We start from the raw sequence: 17,578 nt of genomic DNA on the forward strand, positions 1-17,578 counted from the left end.
CCAGTATAGCAAGTACAGTTACCACACTATAGCAAGTACAGTTAGCCTAGTATAGCAAGTATAGCTACCCCAGTATAGCCAGTAGTTACCCCAGTATAGCAAGTACAGTTAGCCTAGTATAGCAAGTATAGTTACCCCAGTATAGCAAGTACAGTTAGCCTAGTATAGCAAGTATAGCTACCCCAGTATAGCCAGTAGTTACCCCAGTATAGCAAGTACAGTTAGACTAGTATAGCAAGTATAGCTACCCCAGTATAGCCAGTAGTTACCCCAGTATAGCAAGTACAGTTAAACTAGTATAGCAAGTATAGCTACCCCAGTATAGCAAGTACAGTTACCACAGTATAGCAAGTACAGTTAGCCTAGTATAGCAAGTATAGTTACCCCAGTATAGCTAGTACAGTTAGCACAGTATAGCAAGTACAGTCAGCCCAGTATAGCAAGTACAGTTAGCCTAGTATAGCAAGTATAATTACCCCAGTATAGCTAGTACAGTTACCACAGTATAGCAAGTATAGTTAGCCCAGAATAGCAAGTATAGTTAGCCCAGTATAGCACGTATAGTTATCCCAGTATAGCAAGTATAGTTAGCCCAGAATAGCAAGTATAGTTAGCCCAGAATAACAAGTATAGTTAGCCCAGAATAACAAGTATAGTTAGCCCAGAATAGCAAGTATAGTTATCCCAGAATAGCAAGTATGGTTAGCCCAGTATCGCTGCCCCAGTGTCGCCAGAACAGTTAGCCCAGTGTAGCCTCTCCTCTCCCCCGCACAGCCCCCCGTGGCCGCCGCTCCTGTTACCTTACGAGCGGGCGGTCGCTTCCTTGAATCCCCCATAGCGCCTCTCCTCTTGCAGCACCTCGTATTACAGCAGCGCTTCCCGCGCGGCTGCTGTAAGGAAGGGTAGGAAATAGGGCAGCGGCTTCCTGTAGCGGCGATCACCGTTACCACGGGAACGCTGCCCGCCTCCTTCCCTCCTTACAGCATGCGCACAGCAAGCGCTGCTGTAATACGAGATGCTTCAAAGAGGAGAGGGGCTATGGGGAATATAAGGAAGAAAGCGGCCGCCCGCTCATAAGGTATCAGGAACGGCGGCCGCTGGGGGGAGAGGGAGAAAGGCCAGATCCGCCGCGGCCCCCCAGAAATCTGCCCACGGACCCCCAGGGGGCCGCGGCCCCCAGGTTGGGGACCTCTGCCTCAGACAACTTCCATTTAAGCCTGAAATTGCTCTATTGCTTTGATCCCCGGGAAAATGTATCATCTTAGGCTCCTGACTAGCTCAATTTTAAACGTGGCGAAACTTCTTATCGCCTGCAATTGGAAGAGTACACAGATCCCAACTATGTTACAAGTTTTCAAAGAGATAAATGATCTTTGCAGATTGGATGACCTATATTATACAGATCAAGATAAAACTGAGTCCTTTGTAATAAAATGGGCAGTCTGGTATGAGTTTAGGGAGTCTACTGAAGCCTTGGAAATGGTAAACTCATAGCTTATCCTAAATAGAAATATATAAACCACTCCCTTTTATGTATGAATGACTGTCATCTCAATCCTTGCCCGCTGTCCCCACTTATTTTCCCTTCCTTCTCTCTCTCTTCATATTTTCTATTAGTTTACCTGGTTACTGTTATCTTGTTTTTATATTCGCTGAATACAGTGGAACGTTATCTGCTAATACGAGTTTATGAACATGGTTATTAGCAGTTCCTAGAATCTACACTTCAGATGTTACTACTCTTCAGCACTCATCAGACTGTTCTCTGATTTGTGAAATGATTACTGTTTCATGATTGTATCCAGAATGCTGTAACCTCAATCCTTTTGCATTTCTTTTGTTCATTTTTTCTATTTGAAAATAATAAAAAGTTTAATTACAAAAAAAAAAGATTCCGCTGTCCTTTCCCTGCTATGCAGCCGCTGCTTGTCACACACCACCCTTGGACAATGGGATCTTGCTCGGGGCGCGGCGATAGCTGGCCTAGCAAAGTGAACGTGCGAGTCTGCTGTAGACGGGGCCGCCGGGCTGATCGTTTTTAGAATTTCGCTTGGAGGAAGTGGACATTAGCTGTGGAGTTTATCTATCTAACCCCCTAAGCTGTCATTCCCGCCTCCGGATATTTGTGAGGATTCCGGGGTGAGTGCGGGCACATAGGGGGGTGTCCTTGGCACTAGGTGTTGCTTGATGTGAGGTGACGGCGAGTACCACACATGGGAGGTGGTGGATTAAAAGTTATCGCAGTTATACACTATATGTGTTTTTTTCTTTTTCTTTGCATATGACGTGTGGGCCTAGTGTGATACTGATAACAACGTGGATTTACCGCAGTGTGTACCATATACAGAAGGAAAAGGAATGAACTTTTATTGGACTACTGTGGTAAACTGTTGCGGTTCTATCCTTGGCTTTTGAGCGCGGATTTTTTCTATAGGATATGCTATACTTACTTAAGCCTGTAAATAATGGCTTCAAAAGTCATCAAATGCATGCGGTATTAGTCATCCAGTTAGTCCATTGCAGAGAAATAAAACACAGTGGGGAAACTGTTTTCAAAAAAGTCCATATAGGGAACCTAAAAATAGAAGAGACAAAAAACAAACAAAAAAAAAACAAGTGAAGATCACTAAATTACTATTGAAGAATACAGAGCTACTTCCTAATGATGAACTCAAATTAACCAGAAAGGTATCATTCTTCATTCAGCCCACCAGCGGTCAGACTGTCAGAATTAAAAATCCACCTTGCTTCTTTCTGCAGCAGTCTCTTATCAATTTACCATGTCTGATAGTCCCAAACCAAACTTTATTTTTTGAAAATCAAGTTTTATTGCTCATATACCCATACATAAAATATGCAGAAAAAGTAACTGCAAATGTGGTTATAGAAAACAGATATCAAAGTACAAGAAGCCAATAAACATGACTGTATGCAACACTCAGATCAGGGAAGCCAAGTCTTACATATAATAATCAAACAGAAGAGCCATATGTTGCAGAAACTAATAAACCCAAAACATGAGCACAATTTCTTATAGGAAGATAGAGGAAATTAAAAAAAAGGAAAGGAGGCAATAGAAATAGAAGAAAAAGGAGAGGAGATAGAAAAAGGAATTGAAATAAAGAAAGAAGCAAGAAGAGAAGGAAAAGAAAAAGAAAACCTACTCACTACCAAAAATGTGTATTCCAGTATATAAGCCACCATGTTCCTGTAAAAAAAAATGGGCAGCCACAGACTGTTTCTTGTCCCTCTTGGCCAGCCCAATGTTCTTGTAACCTAAAGGTGCCCATACACTCGTCAGATTGGCAGCAGATAGATAAGAAATGCATCTGATGATCTATCTGATGCGTTTTTAGAACATTTTTTACCAGGATAGAATTCCAATAGATTTCAGTTTGAAATCTATTGAAATTCGATCTGATGGCATTTTTTTGCCATCAGATTTCCATTAAGGCCAATGCAAACTGATAAGCAATCTCATCAGATCGACCTAAATTTTCCACCCTGCAAGTTCGATGGAAATCCATCGAAATCGATCGAAATCGGCCATCGATCAGTCGATTGGCCAACCGATTTGCAATCGATTGATCGATCGATCGGGATCGATCGGTCGGCAAAAAAATCGGCTGAGTGTATGGGCTGCTTTACTTTAAGGGCGTTTTTACTCTGCCCTACATATATTAACTGACAGACAGAGACATTTGATGGCATAAATTACACCCTTTGTTCTGCACTGCAGTTTATATATTGTCTCAATATGCATTGCTTGTTTACCAAAGTATAACAGAATTACTGGCAACTTGGTGCCATAAACTAGCATATAGAACATTCCCCACATGGGTATCATCCTACTATGCGGTTCCTCTTAGATCTGTTACTGTTCTTCAGGTAGCTGTTGCAAAGTTTATCCCTCAAATTTGGAGATCTTTTTGCTACCATAGTACATTGCTGTCAAACTTAAAAAGTGTGTTATCAGAGTTAAATATGGGCCAAAAACATTTTAAAATCCCATACATCTGTGACCAAAAGTTGTTGAAGGGAGTTCATATTCTTACTACATCCTCTGTCAGGGGCGTAACTAGACATCACTGGGCCCCCCTGCAAAACTTTGGAAGCCCCCCACCCCCCTCGCTTTCTGCACAGGAAAACTGAGGACCAATGTGTTTTCCCCATGCAGAGAAAAACACTTATGGTGGCCATACATGGTAGAATAAAAACGTTTTATTATCCAGTTTATTCGATCTAAATGATCGAATCAAATTTTTGATCAAGAAATTTGAATGATTATCCCGTTTTTTCGAGAAAAATCAGATCGGACAGGCTGGAAAAATCTTTTTATTCGATCTAACGGAATAATCGAACTAAATTATCTAATCGAAAAAAAAGGAAAAATTGTACCATGTATGGCCACCTTTAGACTTAAAGGAAATGTCAGACATTCTATGCTACCCCCAGATCTACTTACCTGGGGCTTCCTCCAGCCCCTTGCTGCTGACAAGGACTTGTCGCAGCTCTGCTCCCAGTACATACATACACATACACCCACAGCCATATTATTTTACTACATGAGCACATGCTATATGGAGGAACAACAATGACATGCTGAACATAAGATATAGTATTCACTGTAACTTTGGCAAAGCATTCAGAATGTCACTGATTGATACTGTTATTACAGGATCTGGGACTCCGTGTGAGACAACAAGCTCTCAATGAGGCAGCAACAGTCAGACATCAATCTTTCCCATTCCACTGTGTCCAGTAATCAGACACCATAAGGTCACTAGCGTGTGTGCGTGTGTGTGCGTGTGTGTGTGTGTGTGTGTGTGTGATAAGAATCTAGGAATATCTTCTGAGGGACAGTCTACAACTTTTTTTACAACTGTGACTCCTTTGTTTGTAATGTTGCACATGAAGTCATCAGAACTGCTGCAGTGTGAGACAGATGTTTTTTACGAACCCTAGGGAGCAGTTACAGTGTACAAATTCTAAAGTGTGTATGACAAAGTGTGTATGAGTAGAATACGTTTTCTCTCCATGCCCTTAGTTGCTTGTCAGTCTCTCAAACTTTTTCCCCCACGGGGGCCCCTGAGGCTTCTGGCCCCCCTGCAGAGGCATCCCTTGTCGCGTCTATTGGTACGCCCCTGTCCTCTGTATTTTTCCATGTTGGACGTAACAGACCTGCTCGTTACTTGTCTTTGGCTTTGTGGTAGTCCTCTGATACTATTTTCTTTGGGTTACCCTTGTTCTGAATCTTTGTATCTGTATGTGGGATATAATGCGTGAGATAGATGTTCAAGTCATTTTCTTTTAGGCAATCCAAAAACTCCTTGCATAGCTCCACCCTATGGGATCACAAAATAAGGATATCGTCCATATACCTAAACCATCCCAAAATATACGGGAGGTACTTTTCATGTGTGGATCCAAAAACGATTACCTTCTTCCAAAAATTAAGAAACAAGTTTGCAATTGCCGGTGGGCATTTTGCACCCATTGCCACACTCAACATTTGTTGCTTGAATCTGTTGTTGAACACGAAGTAATTATGTTGAAGTACAAAATCTCCCAAAATTAATAAAAATTAATGCAAAGGTTGTAAATCCACAGACTCCAGGTTTAAAAAATATTTCATTGCTCTGAGTGCATTAGGGTGGGCAATTTTAGGGTGGGCAATTTTATTCATGCATAACTGTGAAGGTATTATGGACAATAGGATATAGATGCAAACCATCTCTCAGCAGCTCACCATTAGGCTGACAGTCCTTTTAGGGCCTGTCTCTACTTGTCAGTTTCTCTGTGCGTCAGTTTTTCTGCATGAGTTGTCAGACAGTTTTGCATTCCTGTCAATTGTTTTTCTGCATGTGAAAAACACATTCATGTGGGAACTAGCCCATTGATTATCATTGGTTTCAGTTTTCCTCTGCAGAAATGCACAGAAAAACTGATGAGTGGAGATAGGTCCTAACTCTCAGGCCTCTTTTCCAAGAGCAGTTGATAGGCAGTGAAATGCCTCTTAAGCTGGCCATACACTAGGCCGATTCCCCGCCGATCGACAGCAGATTCGATCACTGGGATCGAATCTGCTGTCAAATCATTAACGTTAAATTTCGATCTATTTCGTCCCGAAATGGATCGATCCCGTCGATCGCTCCGTGCAGGAAATTACCGTCGATCGCCCGCGGGTAGAGAGCGCGTCGCTAGCGGCGTTCGAGTGCCTGACGACCGACGCAATACAGCTGCAATACATTACCTGCTCCGCCAGCACGACCCCCCTGGTCTCCGCTGCTCCGTCTCCGCGCTGGGCTCCGGATCCAGCAGGCTTCACTTCTTCCTGTCCCAACAGGAAGTTTAAACAGTAGAGGGCGCTCTACTGTTTAAACTTCCCCCAGACAGGAAGAAGTGAAGCCTGCCGGACCCGGAGACCAGACCAGAGCGGAGAAGAAGACAGCGGAGACCAGGGGGGTCGCGCCGGCCGGAGCAGGTAATGTATGCAGCGCCACCACCACAAATTGTGAACGGTTTCAGGCTGAAATCAATTCACAATCTGTTTGCAGTAAAGGCAGCCATACGATCCCTCTCTGATCAGATTCGATCAGAGAGGGATCTATCTGTTGGTCGAATCTGATGGCAAATCGACCAGTGTATGGCTACCTTAAAACTCTCAAAACTGCTCGCTGCTGCCTGGCAACTGCTTGCTGATGCCTAGTAACTGACGATGGCAGGAAACCAAAGCCGGTCGTGCTAAGAGCATTATTGTTAACGTTTTGGATGACCTTCATTGTAGTTCCACTGAAGTGGGAAGCACAATTTGCCAGTGGGTCCTTATTGGTTTAGGACCCGCAAATATGAGTGTACTTTGTTGTACTTTTTTCCATATTAAAGCACTATTTACTTTATTGTACACTGAGGCAGGGAACATACTTGACTGTTTTTGTGCGCATTTTCTGCACAGAAAAACTGAGAACTCATGTTAATCAATGTGCTAGTTCACACTTACTGTGTTGTTCGCACGCAGAAAAAAAACTGACATTCTGCATGATGACTCTGTACATTTTGGCAGTTTCCTCTATCATTTACATCAGTTTCTGTGAAAAAACGCGCGCGTTTTCCTGCATGGAAACACACTTGGTGTGCAGAAAAAGTATGCAGAAAAACGAACGCGGAAAACTGAAAGTCAAGTGTGTTCCCTGCCTGAGGGATTCGCCTTCTCTATTTTTATCTCCATACATGCTCAGTATTTCTCTGGGGTTATAAAGGTGGCAACACACGATGCAATAAAATGATCCAATTTTACGGAAATTCGATAAATATGATTGGATCACCCAAAAAAAAGAAACCTTTTTTTTCATCCGACTGAAAAATCCGATCGATTTCTCGTTTTCTTTTTGATTTTTATCGGTCTGGAATGCTGAAATTTTTCTTAAATTTTTCTAAAGATTGTATGGTGTGTGCTAGATTGTCAATTTATTAATATATACACCCTAGCAACTTTCACAGAGTTTCCAATCGTTTTTATCATAATTGGGGAAACAATGAACATATATGTATGGTACATTGGTCATATTTTTGAAATGTTACAATCAGTCAGAAAAATTGATTGCAATTTTTGAATTGAACAGATATTTAAAAAATTGTATGGTAAGTGGACACCTTTAGGCTTATGTACAAGAGAGGGGGACATCCTGAGGACATTGAGAGGATTTGCTACATCTATTGGTGGAGGCACCAGCACGAAAGATTGTGTTTATGGTGTGAAGAGACTGTGCATGGTACTTAGTCTTTCTGCACACTGCCATGGTCTCGTGTGATTCCAATAGAGGGCTTCTGGGCTCGTATTTACCTTTTCTTAGATTTTTTTTTTTACAGTAGCCAGTACATTTCAGACACACAGAGACACACAGAGAGGAACACACAGACAGAACTGTAGCTGATGATTATTTACACACATTTGAAGCTACATTTCTGCTTTCTGTCATTCTGAAGACATTTTACTCACAGTATTAAAGCCAGTGAAGATTGTTCCTGTATGCTGGATGTGCTGGACACAGTCCTCCATGGCAATGCCTACAGTGAAAACTGCTCTTTGTAAATGTAATTTTCTTCACATAAAACATGAAAAGATGAAAAAAAAGCCATTGTATTGCTATTTGCTAGTAATTACTGGAAATATATGTGGCATTTAGAATTTTAGTTAAAGAGAATCCGAAGTCTATTTTAATTTAATTAAAAACTTCTGGGTCACGGCTGTAGTTGGCACACGAGTGCGCGCACTCTGCACGCTCCAGCGTGCCACCCTGCTTCAAGGATAGATCTGTGTACAAAGCAGGGTGGGATGCATGCTCACCGCACTCTTCCAATGTAAATAATGTATCTGTCATACGCTGCTGTTGCCTGCTGTTGTTATTATATTTTGCAAATAAAATACAACAGCTGGCTCTACGTAGCATGTGTAGGTAGGATAGGTTTTTATTTTTGGAAAAAAATTACAAGGGGTGGGATTAGGTGGTGATTGACTGATGAAGAGACAGAGCTCAGGTAAACAGCTCTGCCTCTTCCGGCACCATTTTCTGCAATCTAATCAGTGGTTGCAAATAAATAGATCATTTCTGGGGACAAGATTGCTTTTTCTGCCGCGGGTATGTGGCAGAACTCTTTAAAACATATTAATGAAGTGGACTGTAGTATAAAATTCTCTTTAACCTCCCTGGCGGTATGATTCCTTCCTGATTTTAGGGTCTAAAGATGGTAAATTTTTTTCATGTGCTTTTAGACCCTAAAAGCAAGAAGAAAAATCATACCACGAGAGAGCCTGGAGCAGCCCCTGCACTTATGCACCTCCCTGAGATCCAGCGCTGCTGTTCTCCCCATCCTCCAGGTGGCGCTTTAACACTATAGCGAGATTGACGGCTGTCATCATGACGACAGTCGGTGATCTCACCAGGGGGATGCAGAGCCTCCATGGACAGGAAAAAACAAGATATAGATCATTTCGTTGTGATAAGCAGGGGCGTTGCTAGCCCCAAAGATCAGTGGCACATGCCCCGAATCTATTCTGGGGTGCCCCGGATGTCCCCCAGGCAGAGTCAGCTGTGGTGCCTCAATGTGGTTCCATGCTAGGTGCAGTGATGCCTTTATGGAGGCATGCAGGGAGCTGTGATTCTTCTATAGGGGCATGCTGGTAGTTTGGTGCCTCTATGGGAGGGGGGAACATGGGAGGGGGTCCACTAGAAAGTCAGGGGCTGCTATGGGGGACTGCTAGATAACCTGGTAGCAGGCCAGCCATCACAGAAGCCAGGTAACTCTGCCTAGTTATGTTTAAGTGACACCGCCTATTTATGTGATATGCTGCAATTTTTTTGTATTAATGGAGAGAGGGCATCATCCAACATTTTGCTGGGCAGGACTACTTAGACCGCTGTTAAATTCATGTAAATTTGGCTCCACCCATTACCACGCCCACATTCTGGTGCATGGTCACACCCATTTTCCGGCTGGAGTTCCCAAAAGTGCCCCGGATCTCTTAGGAGCCTAGCAACGCCCCTGGCGATAAGTAGTGATAACATTATTGGGGAATGAATGGAAGGAGCGCTGAAATGTGAAAATTCCTCTTGTCCATAAGGTGTAAAATACCCGTGGGCTGAAATGGTTAAAACCCATGTATTTTATTTGACCATTTGTGCCGGTTATTACACCATTTAATTTATGTCACTATCACAATTTATGGCTCCAAGATTTTATTTGGAAATAAAGGTGCATTTTTTCAGTTTTGCGCCCATCACTATTTACAAGCTTATAATTTAAAAATAATAATAATAATATACCCTCTTGACATGCATATTAAAAAAGATCAGACCCTTAGGTAACTATTTTTTTTTCATTTGTATTTTTTATTTAATAAAACATTTTATTTGGTTTTTTTTTGGAGAGTGTGGGAGGTAAACAGTTACTTTATACATGTATTTGTATGTCTGTTTATTAAAAAAAAATGTATGTAGATGTAGTTTTACTATTTGGCCACAAGATGGCCTCAGGGCATATTCACAGTGGGATGTTGAGTGTAATGCGACGTTAAAGTCGCAATGCAAAAAAAGGTGGTAATGCACATTAATGCTGCGTTACCCATGCCATACAGTGGAGCATACAGTCAGTAAGTATGCCTATCTGTATCAGTTAACGTCTGCGTTTAGAGGTAACACACTGCAAGCAGTGAGTTACCATAACGCAACATTTACAACGCGATGTTAACGTCGCACTGTGAATGTTTCACAGGCTTAACATTACTTGGTACACAAGCAAAGAAAAAAATCGGCACTAGATGAGATTTAGGCTTAACATTACAGTTCGTTATCCTGCGTTATAATCACCTTATAACGCAGGACAATAACGTCTCACTGTGAATGCGACCTCTAGTGGGGACTTAGATAAATGAATGGGAGCTGCGTTCCCATCCATTGATCTCCGGGATAATGGGCGGAGGCACGGGAGCTCGCTGGCGCATGCGGGATCCGCCGCAGGAGCACGCAGCAGCAGCCTTTTGGACCTAGCAGCTACGTCCAAAGGTTTTCAATCTCTTTGGGCTGGTGCACACCGAGCGGCTTTTTCAGCATTTCTGCAACCGCTTGCGGCTGCGGATACGCTAGGGTAATGTATCTCAATGGGGGGGGGTCACACCAGAGCGGGAGGCGTTTTGCAGAAACGCATACTCCTGGGGTGAGGCATTTTTTGGATTGTGGATGCGTTTCTGCCTCAATGTTAAGTATAGGAAAAACGGCAGTTCAGAGCGGTTTTGCAGGCGTTTTTGTTACAGAAGCTGTTCAGTAACAGCTTTACTGTAACAATATCTGAAATCTACTACACCAAAAAACGCTTCACAAAAACGCAAAATGCTAGCTGAAACGCTACAGAAAAATAACAAAAAGCGTTTCAAAATCTGCTAGCATTTTGCGGATCTGCTAGCGGGTTTTGGTGTGCACCAGGCCTATGCTGTAGTAGCATCACATTCCTCACCTATGTCACACTTATCAGAATTTGCATCCGGGTTTTCATTTTCACATTTGTCGCACATCTAATGTATTTCAAGGGCATTACAGTGAAGTTGCATTTTCAGGTCCAATTTTCTGCAGTTTTAAAGAGACACTGAAGCGAGACTAAATCTCGCTTCAGCTCTCATATATAGCAGGGGCACGTGTGCCCCTGCTAAAACGCCGCTATCCCGCGGCCTTCCTAGAGGCAGGGCTAACGGCTGCAGCCTTGCCTCACAGCGTGTCTATCAGACGCGCATCGCCGCCTCTCCCCTGCCCCTCTCAGTGAAGGAAGACAGAGAGGGGCGGGGGAGAGGCGGAGATACGCGCTGACAGACGCGCGTGGGGCAGGGCTGCGGCGGTTAGCCCTGCCCAACCAGGAAGCGCTCCCCCGCATTACGGAGGGGATTTGGGGGGACAGGGACCCCCGGTAAGCCCCGCTATAGCGGCGTTTTAGCAGGGGCACACGTGCCCCTGCTATATATGAGGCCTGAAGCGAGATCTATTCTCGCTTCAGACTCTCTTTAAATTGGGCTGTAGTGTTTTTCGTGTATGATGTGGGAATAGCATTTCATGTAAGTTAATACAAATGCAGAAAAATTGCATGGGAATTTAAAGTTAGAGACAGTTTTATGTAAATGAACTTCCATTAGTATGCACAGAAAATTTTCTAAAAAATCGCATACAAAAAATAAAGGAATCAAAAGGAAAAAATCGCAGTCGTATAACAAGTGGAGCAGGAAGAGAAAAGATTGCAAATTTTGTATGTAAATATATTCAGCTTGAAAATGTACCAATCAAATTCCACCTTGGCGGGATACAATTGGTCCATTTTCAAGCTGCATGAATTTGAATCCAAAAATTGCATAATCTTGCATCATCTCAATATTTTTTGCATTTCATTGACCATCCCTAAGGGCTCGTTCACACTTGAGCGGGAATCGGGCGATTCCTGCTCAGCACAAGATGCTAGCGGATTTTAAAAATGGCAGCCAATGGCAGTGTTCTCACTGCCGCGTTTGCAGTTAGCATTAACCACAAACGCGTGACATGCAGTGTTTTGCTGGAGATTCGCGATTAGCGATCACGATCAGCATGCATAGCACCGCTAATTGTGATCGCTCCCAAAACGCTGCAGTGTCCAGTGATTTTTCCGCGTTAATCGCAGAAATATCACTCCTGCATAACGCTAGCGGTAATCGCCGGCGTTTTGAAGTTTTAGGTGTAAATGAGGCCTCAGGCCTGCGACCGATTAGACCTATTAGAATTCACCACAATTTCCAAAAGTGTGAACTACCGCATTTTCAGCACAATTTGCTTTCAATTGTCTGCAATGGATCATTTTAAGAAAATCGCTAAAATGTTTCAGGACCTGCAATTGTGATTTAAAGAAATCGCAATCGCGGCAGTGGAACCACCTGCATTGAATTTGAATAACATCAGCGTAGCGCTCTTGGAATTTCTGGCGTTTCCAAAGTTCTGCAAAGTACTGCAAGTGGGTTCCATTCCTAAGTGCGATTGGTTGGCGACATGATTCCAGACATGTAAAAAAAAATTTAAAAAGCTGCGGGAAGTTTTTCAAATGGGAGATCACAAAGCAAATTGCATAGCACCACATTTGCTATGCGATTTCCATGTCCTCCAAGTCATTTAGCCCATCGCAAGCGCAGGAAAAATGAGGCAGGCACTACATTTGCGCTTTGGTTAAAAACAGATTGCACCACTCTGTACAAGGCATAGAAGCACACACAGGTCTCTATTCATAAAGCATTTCCACATCCGGTAATGCTCAAAACAGCTGACTTTACCGACCATTTAGCAAAGTGTCCATTCATAAAAGCTGTTTCCGCATGAAAAGCTACAATTCCTGAGCAGTGCAGGAAATGACCACCTTATGCGGTGATTATCACAACACGTCACTAATGTCAATTCATAAAGATTAGAACAGGCAGAATGTGAACGGAGAATCCCGGCTGTTTTGATAATGCGATAAGCCAACGGATAACAGCCAAGCTAATAGAGACAGACCTCCCAGGCAGCTGCAGTGAGAGCAGAGCAAAAAATGCATCCCGTAATACCAAGGCTGTGTTTTTTAACCGCTTGGGTACCTGTTTTCAGATAAATTTCACATCAGAAAGCCTGCATGTGTAACATTTCTTGAAGTTGTTCTAAGCTGTGGCAATTAAATAGATTGTTTAGAAAGACTAATAGAGAGATTCAGCGCAGATTCAGGGCAAGGAGAGGCAGTTTAAAAAAATGCACATCTAAAGGGATGCTGGGGCTGCCTCCTTGAGGCCTCTTTTCCACGAACTGTTTACAGGCAGTGAAATGCCTCTCAAACTCTCACAACTGCTTGCTGCTGCCTGGTAACTGCACACTGCTGCCTGGCAACTGCTTGCTGAGCACACAGCTCAACAGTTCGTGGAAAAGAGGACTTATAGTAACTCTGTGGGCTCTATTCATAAAAAAGATGTGGCGAAAAAACTCCTGGAGGTAAAATACCGCAGCGGTATTTTACACTTCTGGGTAGTCATTCAAAAAAATCTTGAAAGCTGCGATGCAAGAGCGGAGATCTCCCGCTGAAAGCTGGCGGTAAGCTGTCGGAAGGCATGCGGAAACACTTCAGCCGGCAGAGTCCCTCCGTGCACTGCTCTCTCTGGGAGGTCTGTCCCATTCACTTGTATGTAATCCGCAAAATCAGAGGAAGCGGTATTTCCCGTCCACATACCGCTTCCTCTAATCTTTATGAATGGCCATTTTGTTACTTTTTTCTAGATTAATCTAGAAAAACACTGGAGAAGGCGGAAATTTCTCGCTCTGCTGGGGGATTGTAGATTTTCATGCGGGAACAGCTTTTATGAATGCCCACTTTGCTTAATGGACGAGAAAACCCGCTGTTTTGAGCGGAAAACTTGCGGTAATGGTTTATGAATAGAGCCCTGTCTCTGCACAGAGAAAATGTATCAACTCAGCCAGCACCGCTCGTTTAGTGCGGGAATTCCCCGACCTTTCATCGCATGTGTAAACGTTTTTATGAATTAGCACACAAAAGTCTAAAATACTGATGTGGTGTTTTCCCTCCAAGTTTTTTTTGTTCGCAAATGTTTTATGAATAGAGCCCACAGGGCTCTATTCATAAAAAAGTTGTGGCGAAAAAACTCATGGAGGGAAAATACCGCAGCGGTATTTTACACTTCTGGGTGGTCATTCAAAAAAATCTTGCCAGCTGCGATGCAAGAGCGGAGATCTCCCGCTGAAAGCTGGCGGTAAGCTGTCGGAAGGCATGCAGAAACACTTCAGCCGGCAGAGTCCCTCCGTGCACTGCTCTCTCTGGGAGGTCTGTCCCATTCACTTGTATGTAATCCGCAAAATCAGAGGAAGCGGTATTTCCCGTCCACATACCGCTTCCTCTAAACTTTATGAATGGCCATTTTGTTACTTTTTTCTAGATAAATCTAGAAAAACACTGGAGAAGGCGGAAATTTCTCGCTCTGCTGGGGGATCGTAGATTTTCATGCGGGAACAGCTTTTATGAATGCCCACTTTGCTAAATGGACGGGAAAATCCGCTGTTTTGAGCGGAAAACTTGCGGTAAGGTTTTATGAATAGAGCCCTCAGTGTGGAAGAACCTATCTGTCTGCTACTTGGCTGCTGATTACATTTTCAGTGGACAGGTGATTAGTTTCTGAATCTGATTGGTCACTCTCAAAATGATGGTTCTGCCCAGGGGAATTTGTCTTTCATTAGAGCAAAAAATTGCACCAGAATTCATGCTTATCTCTAGAATATATTATATTTGTATGACTCATCAGGGAGTTTCCAAAGAGACATATTTAAAAGTAATGTTATGCTGTCATATCTGTAACTAGTATTCTGACTGTTTCAAACTGAGACTAATGGAACAGGCTGAGGTGTTCTGGGTTAACTGTTCCAAGTGATTATCGTGGAAGTAAATGAATAGATGCTATAGGCCATGTGCTCTCCAGCTTGATCTTTGCTCTTGTGTTGGTTGTTACCTATATGGCATCACTGCGATTACCAAGGCTCTGCTGCCAATGGAAGGATGATGGGACTGAAATAGGGTTTGGTTTCAATCTGCAGATATACCATGCATTATGTGGAGGCAGTGCAGTGCTGGCTCTGCTTGGTCTGGCCTTCTGCTACTACCGAACTAACAGAAGAAACAGGGAGACAGACAGAACTGGTGTGAGAGTTCTGGCCGCCAGTGGTCTGGTCACTGCAGGTCTGAGAAATGGAATACGTGTGTTTCTGTTTGTGCAGATGGGTGCGTTTGGCTACGTTCACAGTGGTGCATAACCTCATACAATTTAATCGCATTGCTCACGTGATGCAATTATATTATAATGGTATGTTTACATTGGCATGTGAAAAGCGCTGTGCATAACACGATGTCTGCAGTGCATTATTGCAAGCGTAAACCGTGAAGCATACTTTCTATGTACTGTGTGCTTTGCACTGCATGCATAATGTGCAATGTGACTTTTTACCTCTGTTGCATTCCTGTTTTTACAAGGAAGGCAAACGCAATTTCCAACTGTAAACATAGCCTCTTTTAAATAGCAGAAATGTTTCATTCTAAACTTAGATTATGAATAGATTTGACAGTAGATGATTTAAAACTACCTATATCTCAAACCCTATGTGTATTTGTTTTTGTATGTAGAAATGGTAACCATACACTATGCAATGTTATGGTACATCCAGTCTCCAGACTCGGGCATAATGTGGGCAGGCTTAGAGGAGAACTGTAGTGAGAGGTATATAGAGGCTGCCCTATTGATTTCCTTTTAAGCAATACCAGTTACCTGGCTGTTCTGCTGAGCTATCTGCCTGCAGAATCACACCAGAAACGAGCATGCAGCTAATCTGACTACAATGGGCTCTATTCTCAATGAGTTTCCGCATGCGGTAAAGTACATGCGGGAAGTTTGCACCCAAAATACCGGCAAGTTGGGATTCTCAAAATGTTCCGCATGTTTTTTCCGCATGCGGAAAAAGTGTGATAAAAGTGCGGGATTCATGCGGTAAAATTTCCGCAAAAGTCGGTATTTTCCGCAATAAAAGATCAATTCTCAAAGATGTTCAGGCGCATCATTTCTTCGTTAATTACCGAATTTTTATCACCTACAAGTAGTAGGTGATATATTCCGCATCCCATTGACTTTAATGAAGTGTGGAGGCTTAAGGGCTGTGCTTGGTGGACTTTAACTTTTTTTTTTTAAACACTTTTTCATGCGACCTTTTTACCGCATGATTCCCGCATGAATAATGCCTGTTTCCGCATCTTTTTTCCCGCATGCGGCAAACATGCGGAAAATGTTAGTGAATGCTAAAAAAATGCGGAGTTTACCGCTGGCGGGAATTTACCGGTAAAATTTTGCGGTACTTTTGGCTCTTTGAGAATAGAGCCCAATGTCAGAAAAGCCTGATATGCTGCATGTTTGTTCAGGGTGTAGGGCAAAACATATTAGAGGTAGATGATCAGCAGGATAGCCAGGCAACTGGTATTGCTTAAAAGGAAACCAATATGTCAGCCTCTATATGGGATCAGTGAATAATGGCGCACAGTGCCTATGCATAGAAATGGCGCCGCATTAAAAAGATATGCTTATCGCTATTTATCGTTAGTACTGCATAATAATGGCGCACAGGGAAAAAAAGAAGAAAAACGGCACACACTAACGTTATTTATCAATAGTGGCACACACTAACGTTATTTATCAATAGTGGCACACACTAAGGTTATTTATCAATAGCGCCCTACATAAGCCAAACTGCAGAAGTTATTTAACTGCAAAACGATGAATGGATTTAATGTAACACTGTCAAGGTTAGGGTTAGGCACCACCAGGGGGGGTCTTAGAGTTAGGCACCACCAGGGGGGTGCTTAGGGTTAGGCACCACTGGGGGTGGTTCTTAGGGTTAGCCACCACCAGGGGGGTGGTTAGGGTTAGGCACCACCAGGGGGTGGTTAGGGTTAGGCACCACCAGGGGGTGGTTAGGGTTAGGCACCACCAGGGGGGTGGTTAGGGTTAGGCACTACCTGGGGGTTTAGGGGTTAGGGATAGGTACAGAGAGGGTTCTGTGTGTTAATGCTAAATAACAATAAGACTTTAATGCTAAATAACAATAAGGCTTTAACGCTAAATAACAATAAGGCTTTAACGTTAAATAGCGATAAGCGGCAAACGGATTAGCGGCAACACTGTGCGCCATTATTCACAGGCGCCATTTTCAGATGGATGCCTATATACCTCTCACTACAGTTCCCCTTTAAGGCTGGTGCACAACAAGAGCAGTTCTGAGTGTTTTTTTTTTTTTTTTTTTTTTTTTTTTTAACGCTTGCGGGCTGAAAACCGCTTGGCTAATGTATTGCAATGGGATGGTGCACACCAGAGTGATTAGTTTTTTCCCCAAATGCAAACTCGGGTCCTGCAGCATTTTTGCTGATTTCTGAGGCGATTCTGCTTCAATGTTAAGTATAGGAAAGTGAAAAGCCCCACTGGCACTAAGTGGGGAGAGCAATGTTCTTG

Source organism: Hyperolius riggenbachi, chromosome 8 (genome assembly GCF_040937935.1).
Source record: "Hyperolius riggenbachi isolate aHypRig1 chromosome 8, aHypRig1.pri, whole genome shotgun sequence".
In the NCBI taxonomy this organism is placed as follows: domain Eukaryota; kingdom Metazoa; phylum Chordata; class Amphibia; order Anura; family Hyperoliidae; genus Hyperolius; species Hyperolius riggenbachi.